The sequence below is a fragment of the Camelus ferus genome, chromosome 10 (assembly GCF_009834535.1).
Source record: "Camelus ferus isolate YT-003-E chromosome 10, BCGSAC_Cfer_1.0, whole genome shotgun sequence".
Lineage (NCBI taxonomy): Eukaryota > Metazoa > Chordata > Mammalia > Artiodactyla > Camelidae > Camelus > Camelus ferus.
This window is the reverse complement of record NC_045705.1, coordinates 46,848,147-46,863,862: the sequence shown is the minus strand read 5'-3', so window position 1 is coordinate 46,863,862 and position 15,716 is coordinate 46,848,147.

Genomic DNA, 15,716 nt, shown 5'->3' with positions numbered 1-15,716 from the left:
GAATTGCCCCCAGAGCCTTATCTCAGAGGGACCTTGGTTTTACCACACATAATCCTGGCAGTTCATCTCTTAAATGGAAGGGATATATACATGAAGTCTACTGTAACTGGCAGAAACTAAGCCTGGGTAGAAACCTCACAAAGAAAAATCAAATCAAAGGCCAATGACTATGAAACTGAAACACATGGCACATGTGCCGTCAGGCACCAATTCCATGATCTTTAAATCAAAATCCTAACAACATAGGAGAAGTTATCGCTATTCAGCACATATGCTTCACTTTACTATAAATAGAAAATCAATGGCAAAATACAGTGAAATAAAACCAACTAAGAAGGAATGTGGTAGAAATCAGAAAATGATAAACCTCTACCAATTTCCTCCTTAAAATACACATCAGACCTAAATATTGTTAAATGCCATATCTAATAGTTTTGAAATGCTATCTGAAAGAAAATTATTTATTAAAGTAATGACTGTTTTATAGCTTAAGGCTGCCAAAACTAATGCCACTAAAAGATCCGTATGAAAAATGAAATTTTTATCAGTCATCCAAATGTTTATCTTACAGTGATACACAGAATTATTTTTCTAACTAAAAGTGATCTAGATAATTACACAGGTAAGCATGAATATTGCAAAAACCACAGACAGTAAAAATATGATGAAGAGTTATAGGATAATCAACCACAGAAATAAACTTTATTCACTAAAATTCAAAGAATCTCACACGACAGGATCCTTCTGAAATATTGTTACCTTGTCATCATCAAGGAATATTGCTCAAGCATTTGCATTCCTTCCTATGTGCCACTCTCTGTTTAAAGAAATATTTACTTCTTGCCAAACTAAGGTTTACAATTAGCTAAGATAATTACCACTCCATTCACTATATATTTTAGCCACACTAGAAACATTTTGTAAATCATGTAGATCCATTCCAATGCCTAATAAAAGACAAGCAAGGGACACAAAAAAATGCTGTAAAACTGTTCACTGATAAATATCAAACAATAAAACAATAATCTACTAATATTACTAGCCTTTAAAAGTTTGATAATTTACCTCAGAAATTTTGTGCTTTATGTATTATTATGCATTAGCATTGTTTTTAAAACCTGAATTTGACTAAATTATATAATTTTAAAATTTGTTACTTAAAAGTCTTTCTTCCAAATTCCAGATTGCTATTTTTAAAATTTCTAAATAGAGGATTTTTTGTGTGTTTGTGTTTAAATGTCACATTCATGTTGAAGATTTTGCTGTTTTCCATATTTTTAATTCATATTAAAATATTTATTGAGGACCTAATATGCAAAAACCAAATAATTAAATGTGTTAACTAAGGCTCTATCTTTGGCACTTTTATAATTTAATAAATATTAAGTAAAAGTCTATTATATATATACTGAAAATTATTTTTTACCAAATATATCAGCAGAAGTATTCTTTTCAATATAAGTACATTTGATAATTACATGTGATGTTAATTCATTTTATTTGGTATATACTATTTAAGTTACCTCACATATTTTTATTATCCAACAAACTATCACACTTTAAAATGCTTTTCTGATTTGTCAAAAGATATATCTTTAAAAAGCTTTATTTAAAAACAGAATCCATAGTTACAAATCAATTCCAAATAACATATTTTGCACATTTTACTTTTAAAGGAGTTCTAGAAGAAACTTCAGACCATAACTTCAAATCAGTCTTTAATGTAATTGCTATGCAAAATTATTCTATAACTTACTAAGTTTTATGTCTCCAACATGTATCATAGTTGTACATACAAGATAAAAATATTATCTACCTAAAGTCAAACTAACAAATAAAGGCTAAAAAACAAATCAGTGTTCCAAGTATCTGGATGTTTGCTATTATTTAAATAACTCATTGGACTTTACTGAATTTTCAACTTTGCATCAAGATGTTTTGCATGAGGTTCAAATATGTTTTAAGTCAGGGGAAAGGGGAGGACAACAACATTGGGAATCTGCAGCAATGATCTTCTTCATGTTAATTCATGTCTCTTTAAGACAATAATAAGTGAAAAGTTTCACTTATTCATACTTAAAGTTCAAGAATAGTAGTCTCCTGGAGAAAATATTTAAACTCAAGAGCTCAAAACAAAACCTCTTTTAATTGTATACAATATGTTATCAACCTACTTTCAAAGTTGATGAAGTTTAGTACTAAACTGAATATTAAGCAAATAAGTGTTAACTATGTTCACTAGAATTAGCATATTTCAGATTATAGTTTATAAATTTTTAAGAACATCAGCATCATGATATGGTTGCCATAGAAACTGCAACAATATGTCATTTCAATTAATTTTATATGCAGTGATAGGGCCTAGTTCTACATCACTTCAATACAAGTTTGAAAAGCAAAGACCGAAAAGCAATATAAATAGCGAATAATGAGTTTCCAGTTTATCCAGTTTAGAAACTAATAAATTACAAGCCTTTTACAGAAGAAAAATGCACAATGCATTCTAATTGCATGAAAGGATAGCAATTTAATAAAGGTTATAAAATGTTTTTAACTGGGTACATTCTGAAAAAAAAAGTTTTCATTAACAATCAGCTACTTCTCTTAGTATTCCATACTCTTGTTACTTAGGTTTATTTATAGGTAACAAAAATTATTGGTTATTAAATTACTTAATTATTAAATTATGAATGCTCTCTCTGTTCTCAAGAGATAGGTGCATTTGCTTTTACATTATAAATTCAAAACAAGTAGAGCAGAATTTTAATATTTTTAAAGTAATTATTGCAACAGATCCTTTTCACTTAGAAGGAAGACGCAATGTATTATTGCAAAAGCCTTCTTAGTAGATCACTGCCAGAAATATTCCACTGACATTAATGGCTTGATTATTGAAACAGAAAGAGCCCATGAAAATAAAGCATATATTTCCTAAAGAATAAATATGGAAAGAGATTTGGAGCTCTAAATTAATCTATTCTTTGACTAACACATACCTTTTTCTTATATTTTCTATCATTTCACATTTTGAAATGGAATATGCCTAAGAAAATTCTGAAAATGATTTGAAAAGGCACACTATATTTAAATCTATATTTATCACGCATCTTTTTTAGTTACAGTATAACCTATATTGCTAATAATTTCAATTAATTTCTATAAAGCAATGTCCTCAAAATAGCTATAAAATATTATAATCCTAAAAGTAATTTTTAGGAAATAAATGAAGACAGTATGTGTATTTTTCTTCAAATGATAAGAAACAATCTAAAGAAGAAAAGATAACCATATATAACTTATTCTTCTTGATAGGATTAAGAGGATTCCGAAGAAGCATTTAAATCCCTAGTTTTCCTGACAATTAACAATGAAAAACAGATGTTTACAAAGCTGTTTCATTTGCTGTCTTAAAAGACGATAAAAGATGGTTTGTGGATAGTAAGAACGAAGAGCCAGATAACTGCTTGTCGGGTGTATATTTAAAAAGCGTTTTCATTGGCTCAGTTATTGTTAATAGTGAAAGAAAACACTCTGTGCTTCACATACTGTATGACTGTGACTATAGAAAACTGCCTTCATAAAGTCCTCAAAAACTCTTAAGATGTAATTTACAAAGATAATAATAACACAGAATTATTTCACTTCTCTGAATGCTACACATTTGCATACCAGGATTGTGTACAATATACTCATAATGCACATTCATAATAACAAGGACTTCTTAACACTATAACTACAGATCTGTGTATTAGACAATCTATCCTACCAAGTTTTACTTATTGGTGTGAAAGTGTTAGTCTGAGTAAGCCAGGTGTTAGCTGTCTACACAACCAACCACATTAACTACTACATCACCATTGTGAGAAAATATAATGATACAATTGAAAATCATGTGACCCTGCAAGGCAATAACAGTATCATCTAATATATCTAGTATTATATTGGAAAATGTCAAATGAATACTTTAAAAGTTGTATGTCATAATCATGGGCCTATGTTACCAAAAAAACACTTAAAATATAACTGATGTTTTGGATATATTACTATTTCTTGAACCAAGCACCGTGCTAGGCTCTTTAAAAATGTTTATTTTTTTAAATATTAGTTTGTGTATTTTTATTTAGTGAAACTAAATCTTAATAATAAATCTTCTTCATGAAGCTTTTATCTCCTGTCTTCAGTACAGGAACTGTATATTTGATATCCACTACAGATAGTAGGTAAGTTCTCATTTTGGTTATTGTCCATGTTGTTTCTTGTTCTTATTCAACAGAGAATAAATATAGCTTAATAAATAACAGAAATATAGTGTTTTTACTGCCCAGGTGGATTATTTTCTAAATTTACCCCTGATATTTTCTAATTAGTCAAAATGGAAAATATATTTTTGAAAAAAGAAAGAAAATAGGTATATTGCAACAGGTGCAATATGTAACAGTACCTGGATGACATAAACTGAGCAAAAATATCTAATTAGGAAAAATCCTGAATGTATTAAAAATTTACATTTTAAATTAAAATTTTGTTTAATATGAAAAATGCAACAGAAGATAATTACTTGTCCTTAAAATTTTATTAACTATTCAGTAACTCATAGACATTTATATGAATATTATTATTGAAATTGAATGTAATTTACTGAAGCTTGAATTGTCATCCAAATTATAAAGTATGAAATATATTCATGTATTTGACTTCATTCAATTAAAGTTTTTTAAATATTAAGCTGATTATTTACATGAACATTTCAAATTATGTTAGACATGTGACACTTATTAAACATAAGGAACAAAGAATCCACGTTGAACTAGCAACATTTTGGTTCTTGAAATTATTATTTTAGTTTAAAGATTGTTAAAATCATCAACAGACTTCTATTACCCTACCCTTAAAACTCAGGTTTAATATACTATACAATAGGGAGAAATGACTTCGATGTTCAAAATCAATAGTTGTGCAAAATCTCTTATATATATATTAAGTTTTATGAGTAAGATTCCAATGTTTTTGCTCCTATTCTCTTTTTAAAGTATTTCTAAAATAATATTTTATCTATTAATGTTTAAGAAATAATTTTGCATAGTCAATGAGACAATTTTATCACTGATATTTTCTTGTGAGCATACATTATCTGTCCGGACAGGATAATGGAGAAAATTGCAATGACTTCCTGGGTGGCAGGAAATGGAATACACTGTAATAGTCAGCAGTGGAAGACTCTTTAAGTGTAAGATATGTTCAAGGTTTCATCAAAATCAAGATATTACACTTAATATCAATAAGACTATACACATATGTGTGTGGGATAGGTGATCAAATATAATTGTTTTATTTTTACTTTTTAATCTTTTGACTCAAAATGTTAGCAATTTTGTGATTTTTCCAAATATAGAAATAGGAAAATGAAGTACCAACCCACCTTTTCTGAAATAGGGCCATATTGGTCTGATCTGGACAATATGTTACAGGACCTACTCATTTTCTTTTAATTTCATTAACTCTTTTTGCCATAATTTTGTTTGAGCCACTCAGTCACCATATTACAATTTTGTGTAGTTGTTCTTACTTTTAATATATTTCCCACTGTTTCACAAATTATTTCTGCACAGTGATTAAAAATACTATTTCCCTTTTATCATTTGACAAATCTGAGCACCTGAAATGTGAACTTTCTCATTCTTTTTTTAACTGTGTGCCTATATTTGGAAGAGCATGAAATCTAATTTTTTTTCTACCAACATGTTCAATATTTCATCTTGGAAACTTTAATAAGATATGTCCTGCAATTAGCAAACTTGGTTTTGGTCTGTTTGCAATTAGTATTTCACACACAAAGTTATACATACCACAGCTAATATTCTACAGCTCTATAGTTATATACAGAGTGCTCATGTACTGCTTACAATTACTTTGAGGTATCCTTAAGTAAGCCAAAAATCTTAAAATGAAGAACTAAGAAAAATGTATCCAAGCTATATCCAAATGTGCAAGGCATGGGTGCTAAGATCTAAGAAGAGTAAGAAAAGGAATCACAGTCTCTGGATTCCATGAGCTCACAGTTCACAATCATCACAAGTCATACTAACAGATGTACTGAAAGATGCATCAGATACATTGAAATGCACAGTTACTCAAATGTCACAAAAGGCAAATACAACCTAGAAGTAGTGGGAATAATATTCCAGAGAGTATAGAGCTGTACTTAGAAATGACCTACAGTATCAGATTGTCTTAATATTACAATTTTGTTCTTGTTGACTATGTATATATAGACACTACCCTAAACTAAAGACCAGCATATAGTTTAATAAATCAGTTTCTAAAATAATTTATACAAATCATTCAACTGCAGAATTTTTTTCAGACTGCCAAGTTTGTAGTCCCCTTTAATACATCTATTAATAATCCTGCATTCTAAGTCATTTCTAGGGCCTAAGTACTACTTCTACATTCACAGAAAATAAAAGCATCTCCCTATAGCAGATATCCTAAGAATGCCTATACACAGAGAGTCTTATGAAATTCAGTCAGAAAAAAAGACAGAAATCTTCATATTTCTTTTAAAGCTAGTATGAAATTATCTGATGTGACTACTTTTTTGTCCAGGATATGATTTCTTTTTGGAGCTAGGAATGTACATGTTTTCACTTACTTATGACAATCACTGAAAGGATCATTGCCAAGTCATCCTGTACATACTTTGTTTTTAATTTTTAATTAATTTTCATTTTTGTTAAAGTAATGCTTGAAAAAGGTAAAAGTAGAATTTTACTTAAAAGCTTATATTATAAAACAATGGATCTTTGCCACACCCTTCCTCATCCCATTTACATAACCTAAAGACAAGCACTTTCAAGTCTTTTCATTTTCAAGTCTTTTAGTATTTAACTGTACATTTCTAAATTATGTGCTTATAAGTATATTTTAAGCTTTGTACATAAACTGATTTTTAATTTTAAAATTTTAGCTATTTTCTCTATTGTCTTCTTATTTTACAGGTGAGTGTTTAATTCTTATATAGCATCTCTCCCATCCTCCCAATTTAATTATGTAACAACTCACTGACTCTAAATCAAGTCAATGCTTTATTACACAAAGTAAATCTGGTTTATGGCTGAGCCAAGTAGTATACTATAAATAAACATCATTTATTTTACATATTTTTGTTCTTCCTTATTAAAAGCCTATTTGCAACAATTTACTTACTTTTATGGAACTATCATCGCCTTATCCACATGTTTTTGCCTATCGGTATTGTTTTCCAAATTGTCAAATATATCAGATTAAAATTTTCCTTGAAAACTGTAATGATTAATTTTATGTGTTGATTTTGCTGGGCCACAGTGCCCAGATATAATTGGGTGAACATTTTTCTGGGAGTTTCCATGAAGGTGTTTTGGGATAAGATTAACTTTGAGTAAAGCAAATTGCCCTCCAATGTGGGTGAGTCTCATCCAACCAGTAGAAGACCTAAATAGAACACAAAAATAAAAAAATTTTAAAAAAGGCTGACCCTCTGAGTAAGAGAGGATTCTCTAGCAGACAGATTTCAGACTTGAACTGAAACATCAGCCTTTCTGGGTCTCCAACTTAATGGCCTCTGGACTAGAACTGAGGCATCAGCTCTCAAGGGTCTCCAACCAGTCAGCTCCCCCTGCACATTTTCAACCTTTCAGCCTCTGTAATCATGTGAGCTAATTCCCTATAATAAATCTCTTTCTGTATATATGTGTATATATATATATATATATATATATATATATATATATATATATATATATCTCAGAACAAATAAGATGTATATGTATGTGTGTGTGTATATATATTTTAGATATTATATATGTATATATATAAAATATTTAGATATTATATATACACACACACACACACACATACATACATACATATACATCTTATTCGTTCTGTTTCTCTGGAGAACCCAGACTAATACATAAACTCTGTCTTTCAGCTCAAATTCAGACTGATTACTCCTTATGCCTTTAGATAAGTCATCCTGGTATTTGCCTTTATGCTTTCTTGTGTTGGGTTCCATGTCTTCCTTTTTTTCTTGGTTTACTTATTTTATTGAAGTACATTCTCTAGTAACTTCTTTAACAAAAAGAATACATGAGAAATAAAGTTCAGTTGTTGCATACCTAAAAATTTATCTATCCCTCATGACATTCAATTGACAGATTGATTATGTACAGAAATCAAAGTTGAAATCATTTTCCCTCAGAATTTTGTGAGCAGTGCTCTATTGTACTCCAGACTCTGTGTTGGTATTGAAATGTCTCTTTCCTCATCCTACATGATCTACTTTTTTTTTCCTCTCTGGAAACTCTTGTAGTCTTTTCTCTATCCCTGTTGTTTTCAAATTTTACAATAATGTACCTTGATGTGGATCTTTTTTCATTCATTGTCCTGGGCACCTGGATGCTCTTTCAATCTGAAAATTCATGACCTTTAGTTCTGAACACTTTTCTTGTATTATTTCTTTTTCTACCCTACTCAATCTCATATTCACTTTTTCTGGGATGACTATTAGCAGGAGGTTGGATTAATATCTAAAATATATATTAAACAGCTCATACAACTCAACATCAAAAAACCAAACAACCCAATTAAAAAATGTGCAGTAGACCTGAGTAGACATTTTTCCAAAGAGGACATGCAAATGGCCATCAAGCACATGAAAAGATGCTCAACATCGCTAATCATCAGGGAAATGCAAGTCAAAATCAAAATGAAATATTACCTCACGTCTGTCAGAATGGCTATCTTCAAAAAGAACACAAATAAAAAATGTTGGTGAGAATGTGAGGAAAAGGGAACTCTTGTACACTGTTGGTGGGAATGTAAATTGGTGCAGCCACTGTGGAAAACAGTATGGAGGTTTCTCAAAAAACTAAAAGTAGAACTACCATATGACCCAGCAATTCCACTCCTGGGTATATATCAGAAAAAAAAAAAACAAAAAAAAACAAATTTGAAAATGTACATGCACCCCTAGTTCATAGCAGCATTATTTACAATTGCCAAGATATGGAAGCAACCTAAGTATCTATCAAAAGATGACTGGGTAAAAAAATATGTGATTATATATATACACACACACACACATACATACATGCAATGGAATATTACTCACCCATAAAAAAGAATGAAATTTTGCTATTTGCAGCAGCATGGATGGACTCAGAGCATATTAGGCTAAGTGAAATAAGTCAGACAACAGAAGACAAACACTGTATGATATCACTTCTATGTGAGACCCAAAAAAAAGATGCAAATTTTATTTACAAATCAGAAATAGACTCATAGACATAGAAAACAAACTATGGTTACCAACGGGGAAAGGGGAGGGGAGGGAAAAATTAGGAATTTGGGATTAACAGATACACACTACTATATATAAAATAGATAAACAACAAGGACCTACTGTATAGCACAGGGAACTATATTCAATTTCTTGTAATAGGCTATAACGGAAAAGAATCCAAAAAAATACATATATACAGTATGTATATGTATAACTGAATGACTTTGTTGTACACCTGAAACTAACATTGTAAATCAACTACACTTCAATAAAAAATAAAAGTTAAATAAATAAATAAACTAGTGAATATAACAAAAAAAAAAAAACCTGACTCACAGATATACAAAACAAACTAGGTGCAATATAGGAATAGGGGATTAAGAGGTATAAACTATAATGTACAAAATAAGCTGTAAGGATATATTGTACAATAAAGGGAATAAAGCCAATATTTTACAGTAACTATAAATGGAGTAAAACCTTTAAAACTGTGAGTCACTATACTGTACACCTGTAACTTATATTGTACATCAATGATCAATAAGATAAATAAAACCATAAAAAATTTTAAAAATCAATAACATTCATCATATTAACAGATAAAAGAGAAAAAAATACCATTTTAACAGATGCAAAAAATTGTAAAAATGCAACTGAAGTTCATGATTTTAAAAAATTCTTAAAGATTAGAAATAAAAGGAAACTTCCTCAATTTTATAAAAGGTATCTGTGGGGGAGTAAGAAGGAGATGATAGCTACAATAACATTATACTTAACAGTGAAATATTGAATGAAGACTCCTCACTTCTATTTAACATTTCACTGAAGATCCTAGCCATTGCAATATGGCAGGAAGAGGAAATTAAAAGCATGAAGATTAGAAAATAAAAGTAGAACTGTCTTCCTTTGGTGATGTTATGACTATATTTTTTAAAGGTTAAGAAATATACCAATCATGACATCTAATAGATAAATTTAGTAAGGTCACAAGATACAAGGTTAATATTTTTAAATTAGTGCATTTGTATATATTTGCAGCAAATAAAAAATTACGTTAATGCCAAATATCTTGTTAAATTTCTTCAAATTATGGTTTCAAATTTTATGATCCTTTTTTATGCTTTATTTTATCTCTTTGGACATCATAAACATACTCACTTTAAAGCCATTATCAGACTCTTACAAATTCAATTTCATATGCAACACATTTGTATTTCAATTGTTGATTTTTGTTGGTTTCACATGTCTGCCTTAACTTTGATTTTTTCATATGTTTTAAACTTTAGATTATAATCTTATTTTTGGTAGAAAATTTAATTTTGTTTTCTCCTCTCTCTCTCCTTACTCTCCCACTTAGTTAATATATTTACAGTTATATCCATCTAATCCAGCAGTCCCCAGTTCAAAATCAGATCATGCAACAGTGGTTGGGGGTCTTTGCCGTACAATGAGAAAGAGCATATCAGAGATCAGCCAATGAAATCAATTTCAGAGAAGAAAACTTGAGCGAGTTCCTAATTAAACTATGACCTATAGCCACAATAGGCAGCAAATTTTATAGCCTCCTAGCATTAGTAGCAAATCTCAAAATCAGCCCTTGAAATATCAGAGTTCTTTACATATTCTTTATGTATTATGAATACTAATGTTTATCAAAAATAATCTCCTAATTTATTTGTTTCCTTATTATTGTTCTTTGAAAATTCCTTATGTGGTCTGCATACAAGTCCTTTAACATCATATAGTTTTGGAAATATTTTACCCAATCTGTGGTTTGCTTTCCCTTTTCTTAACAGTGACTTTTGAAGCACAAAAGTGTTTAATTGGATGAAGTCCAATTTATCATTTTTTTCTTTTATTGACTGTGCAATTATGTCATATCTAAAAAATATTTGTCTAAACAAAGCTTACAAAATTTCTCCTGTTTTCATATAGCAGTGTAATAAATTGAAGTTTTATATTTAGGTCTTTGATCCATTTTGAGTTAAATTTTGTATATGGAGTGAAGTATTGCTCAAGGTTCTTTTTGTTGTTTTTTTTTTTTTTTTCTATTTTCTCTCCCTCTACTATACCCTGCATATGGAATTTCACTCTCCATTTATTGCCCTGCTCTCTAATGTCACTTGGGGTAAAGATTAGCTACTTGTACAAAAAATCTTGTTGTTCTGGAGCACAGAATTATATTACATTTCCAGCATCCCAAAGTGATGGAATCCTAGTGGATGAAATGGGAGCAAAAGTAAAGCCACACCATTTCCACTCCTAGCCCACAGGAGTTGCTAGTTCCTACCCCCTAGCAACTTCTCTTACATGATCCTCCATGTCTGTTTATTACAGTAACCTTCGAAGCCACATGTTAAATATGGCAGATCCAAAATAATGGGAAGAGCCTGAGTACCTAAATCTCTATTTGGTGGAAAGCCACCCACTAATCCAGAACATCTGTTTTGGATTACCCTGAGAAAGAAAGAAATATCTGCTATACTAAACCACTGGCAAGTGGAGTTTATCTGTTAAACCAGCATAACCCTAACTAACACATTATTCAATAAAGTTTTGTAATATTACTCTCAAAGATTTTTGCACATCTTCTGCTAGATGTAGTCTTGGGGTTTGGTGTGGGGTTATTTTTCTATTATAATTGATCTTTTGCTCCATTTTCTAATGCTTTGCTGCTAGCTTATAAATATATAATTATTTTTCTAATTTTGTACACAGCAATACTACTAAATTATCTTATTGATTCTAATAATGTATCTGTAGATTAATTTTGGTTTTCAAAGTACATACTCATATTATCTACAATGATCCTTTTATATCTTAGTTCTTTCCCTGTGTATACCACATAAACTACACTTTGAATAGCATAGTACAAAAGAGGTAACAGGCAGCATCCATGACTTATTCTTAATTATAAAGGGAATACCTTTACTGTTGCAAAATCAAACATGAACTTTAAAAGAGGGTTTTTGGTAATATCTTTTCTCAAATTAAGGATATCCCCTTATGTTCTGGATTTGTTGAGTATTTTTATCATAAATGAATTCAGAATGTTAGCATATAATTTTTCATCATTTGTTGATATGCCCCTGAGGTCTTCCTCCTTTAATCTTTTGTTGTATTGAACTGTTGGAGCACAAACTGCTGTCACCCTGTGTCCATTCTTCCCTCTTTCCTTTAGGCAACAGGACCATCTTCAGTTTTAATAGGACAATTGATTGTTCAGATAAGCCATAAAGATGAGAAGCTTTTCTTGATGGAAAAATTCAGGTTCCCAAAGCTTAGGTTTCCTCTTCTGTACTGCAGCCTACTCTATGTGCAAGCATCACCTGACCCCTGACATGTCACGTGTTGGATTTTAGGCTTGGGACACATAATAACCAGATTTAGCTATTGCTGTTGCTGAGAGTCATAAACCGTCCTTTGTGGCTAATCTAGGATTTCATATATCCTTCCAGGATCCATAAAACTGTGTCAGACTCATTTATTTACTTGCAAGCAGAGCAAAATACCAGCTTCTTCATAATTCTTGACAATCCTCTAATAGATTACATTTTTAAACACCCATGCATTATTGAGATATTTATAAGTTTTCCAAATATATGATTTTTCTTCTAGTTATATTTTTCTTATTGATTTCTAACTTACTTACATTGGGATCAGAAAATAAAGTATTACTTTAAATGTATTTCAAAAATTGTTTTCTGCCTAGTATATGCTCAATATTGAAATATATCTCATTTATACTTGAAAATAATAAATATTACCCAATTGCTGAGTGTAACATATGTCCATTGGATTGGACATATTAATCATATTCTTCAAATTTCCTGTATCATTACTGCATTTGACCTGCTTGAAAAATTACTGAAGGGGTTGTGTTAAAGTCATCTGTCAGTTTCCCCTTAGGTCCTGTGTATTTTGCATTTACACATGTTGAATCCTTGCTACTTAGAAAATGTAGTCTTCTGACTGGGACACAAACACCTTAAATAAAACTGAGGTTCTGTAACTAGGATACAATGGATATTTGACTCTCCCATAAAGTTATAAATTCTATTCTATCCATTTTGCGATTAATATATAAAATCTAAAAGAAATCAATAAATTTTATCCAATAAGCACATTAAAAAATGCTCAGTATAATTAGTTATTCCCAAAATGCAAATCAAAACCACAATGAAAGCCACTTCACACATACTATGATGGCTACAACCAAAAAGATGGACAAATTAAGTGTTGGTGAGGATGTGACGGAGAAATTAGAACTTTCAAACATTCTGAGCTGGAAACTCAATGAAGACAAGTCTGAGAGCTAAAAATTCAATGGAACCCAGTCATGGGATGCCCCCAGACTTTTGTGTTTTAACTCCAGAGCTTGATCACATTCACAGTAAATATCAGAGAAAAATTCCCTCATGCTTCTGGCAAGGGGAGATGGAAAGGAAACTTTTTGAAATATGCCAGAACACTCTGTTCCTCCTAAAAAGGCCTGACCTCAGGAGCTAGTTACCCAGAGCCTAATCTGCTCGTATATTATCAGAGCCTAATTTCCTGAGGAAAAGGGAATAGTTAACTCTACTCAGCTCTATTCCTCTACTTGGGAGAAGAGAAATACTGAATTTCAGCCCACTCTACCATTATGTACCCTTTAAGAGGGAACAAAAAACTGAGAAACAAAACAAACAACCCAATCCAAAAATGGGCAGAAGACCTAAACAAGCAATTCTCCAATGAAGACATACAAATGGCCAATAGGCATATAAAAAAAATGCTCAATATCACTAATTATCAGAGAAATGCAAATTAAAATTACAATGAGGTATCATGTCACACCAGTCACAATGGCTGTCGTTAAAAAGTCCACAAACAATAAACGCTGGAGAGGTTGTGGAGAAAAGGGAACCCTCCTACATTGTTGGTGGGAATGTAGTTTGGTGCAGCCATTATGGAAAACAAAATGGAAATTCCTCAAAAAACTAAAAAGAGACTTATCATATGATCCAGCAATCCCACTCCTATGCATATATAGGGAGGGAACTCTAATTTGAAAAGACACATGCACCCCAATGTTCATAGCAGCACTATTTACAATAGCCAAGATGTGGAAACAACCTAAATGTCCATCAATAGATAACTGGATAAAGAAGTTGTGGTATATTTATACCACAGAATATGACTCAGCCATAAAAAATAATAAAATGCCATTTACGGCAACATGGATGAAACTGGAGATCGTCATTCTAAGTGAAGAAAGCCAGAAAGAGAAAGAAAAATAACATATGATATCAGTTCTATGTGGAATCTTAAAAAAAAAAAAAAAAAGGCAAATGAACTTATTTACAAAACAGACACAGAAAACGAACTTATTACCAGCGGGGGAAGGGGGTGGGAAGGGATAATTTGGGAGCTCGAGATTTGCACATACTAACTATATAAAATAGATAAACAGCAAGTTTATACATATGGAACTATATTCAATATCTTATAGCAACCTATAATGAAAAAGAATATGAAAACAAATACATGTATATACATGTAGGACTGAACTATTATGCTGTACACCAGAAATTGATACAACATTATGAACTGACTATACTTCAATTGAAAAAAAAAAAAAACTGAGAAACACTTGTGAGGTTCATGGTCCAGAGGCTTAGGCTGATACCTAATCACAGGATTATACAATGTTTTCCTTCCCCCAACACATTACCATCACATTACTGAAGGCCTATTTATAGCAGTTCTTTTTACCTAGTACCTCATGTCAGGCTATCAGGAAAAAATTACAAGCAATACCAAAAGAGAAAAAACACAGTTGAAAGAAACAGAGCAAGTATCAGAACTAGATATATCAGGGATACTGGAATTCTAAGACCTGGAACTTACAACTATGATTATTATGCTAAGGGTTCTAACAGATAAAGCAGACAGCATGTAAAAACAAACGGGCAATATAAACGGAAAGATGGAAATCCAAAGAAAGAACTAAAAAACACTTGAAATGGTTAAAATGGTAAATCTTATGTCTTGTATATTTTAACACAGTAAAATAATAAAGATTCCAAAAACAAAGAATTAAAAAGAAATGTTAGAGATCAAAATCAGTGTAATAGAAATAAAGAATGCTTTTGAAAGCCTTATTAATAAACAGCTGAGAAAAGAATCTCAGAGCTTGTGGATATATAAATAGAAACCTCTAACCTGAAAAGCAAAGAGAATGAAGACTGAAAAAAAAAAAGCAATATTCAAGGACTGTGGAACAACTACAAAAGGTGCAACACATGTGCACTGGGAATACTGGAAGAAGGAAGGAAGGGAGGGAAGGAAGAAGTAAGGGAGAAAGAAAAAAAAAGAAAAGAAGGAAGGAAGGAAAGAAGGAAAGAAAGAAAAT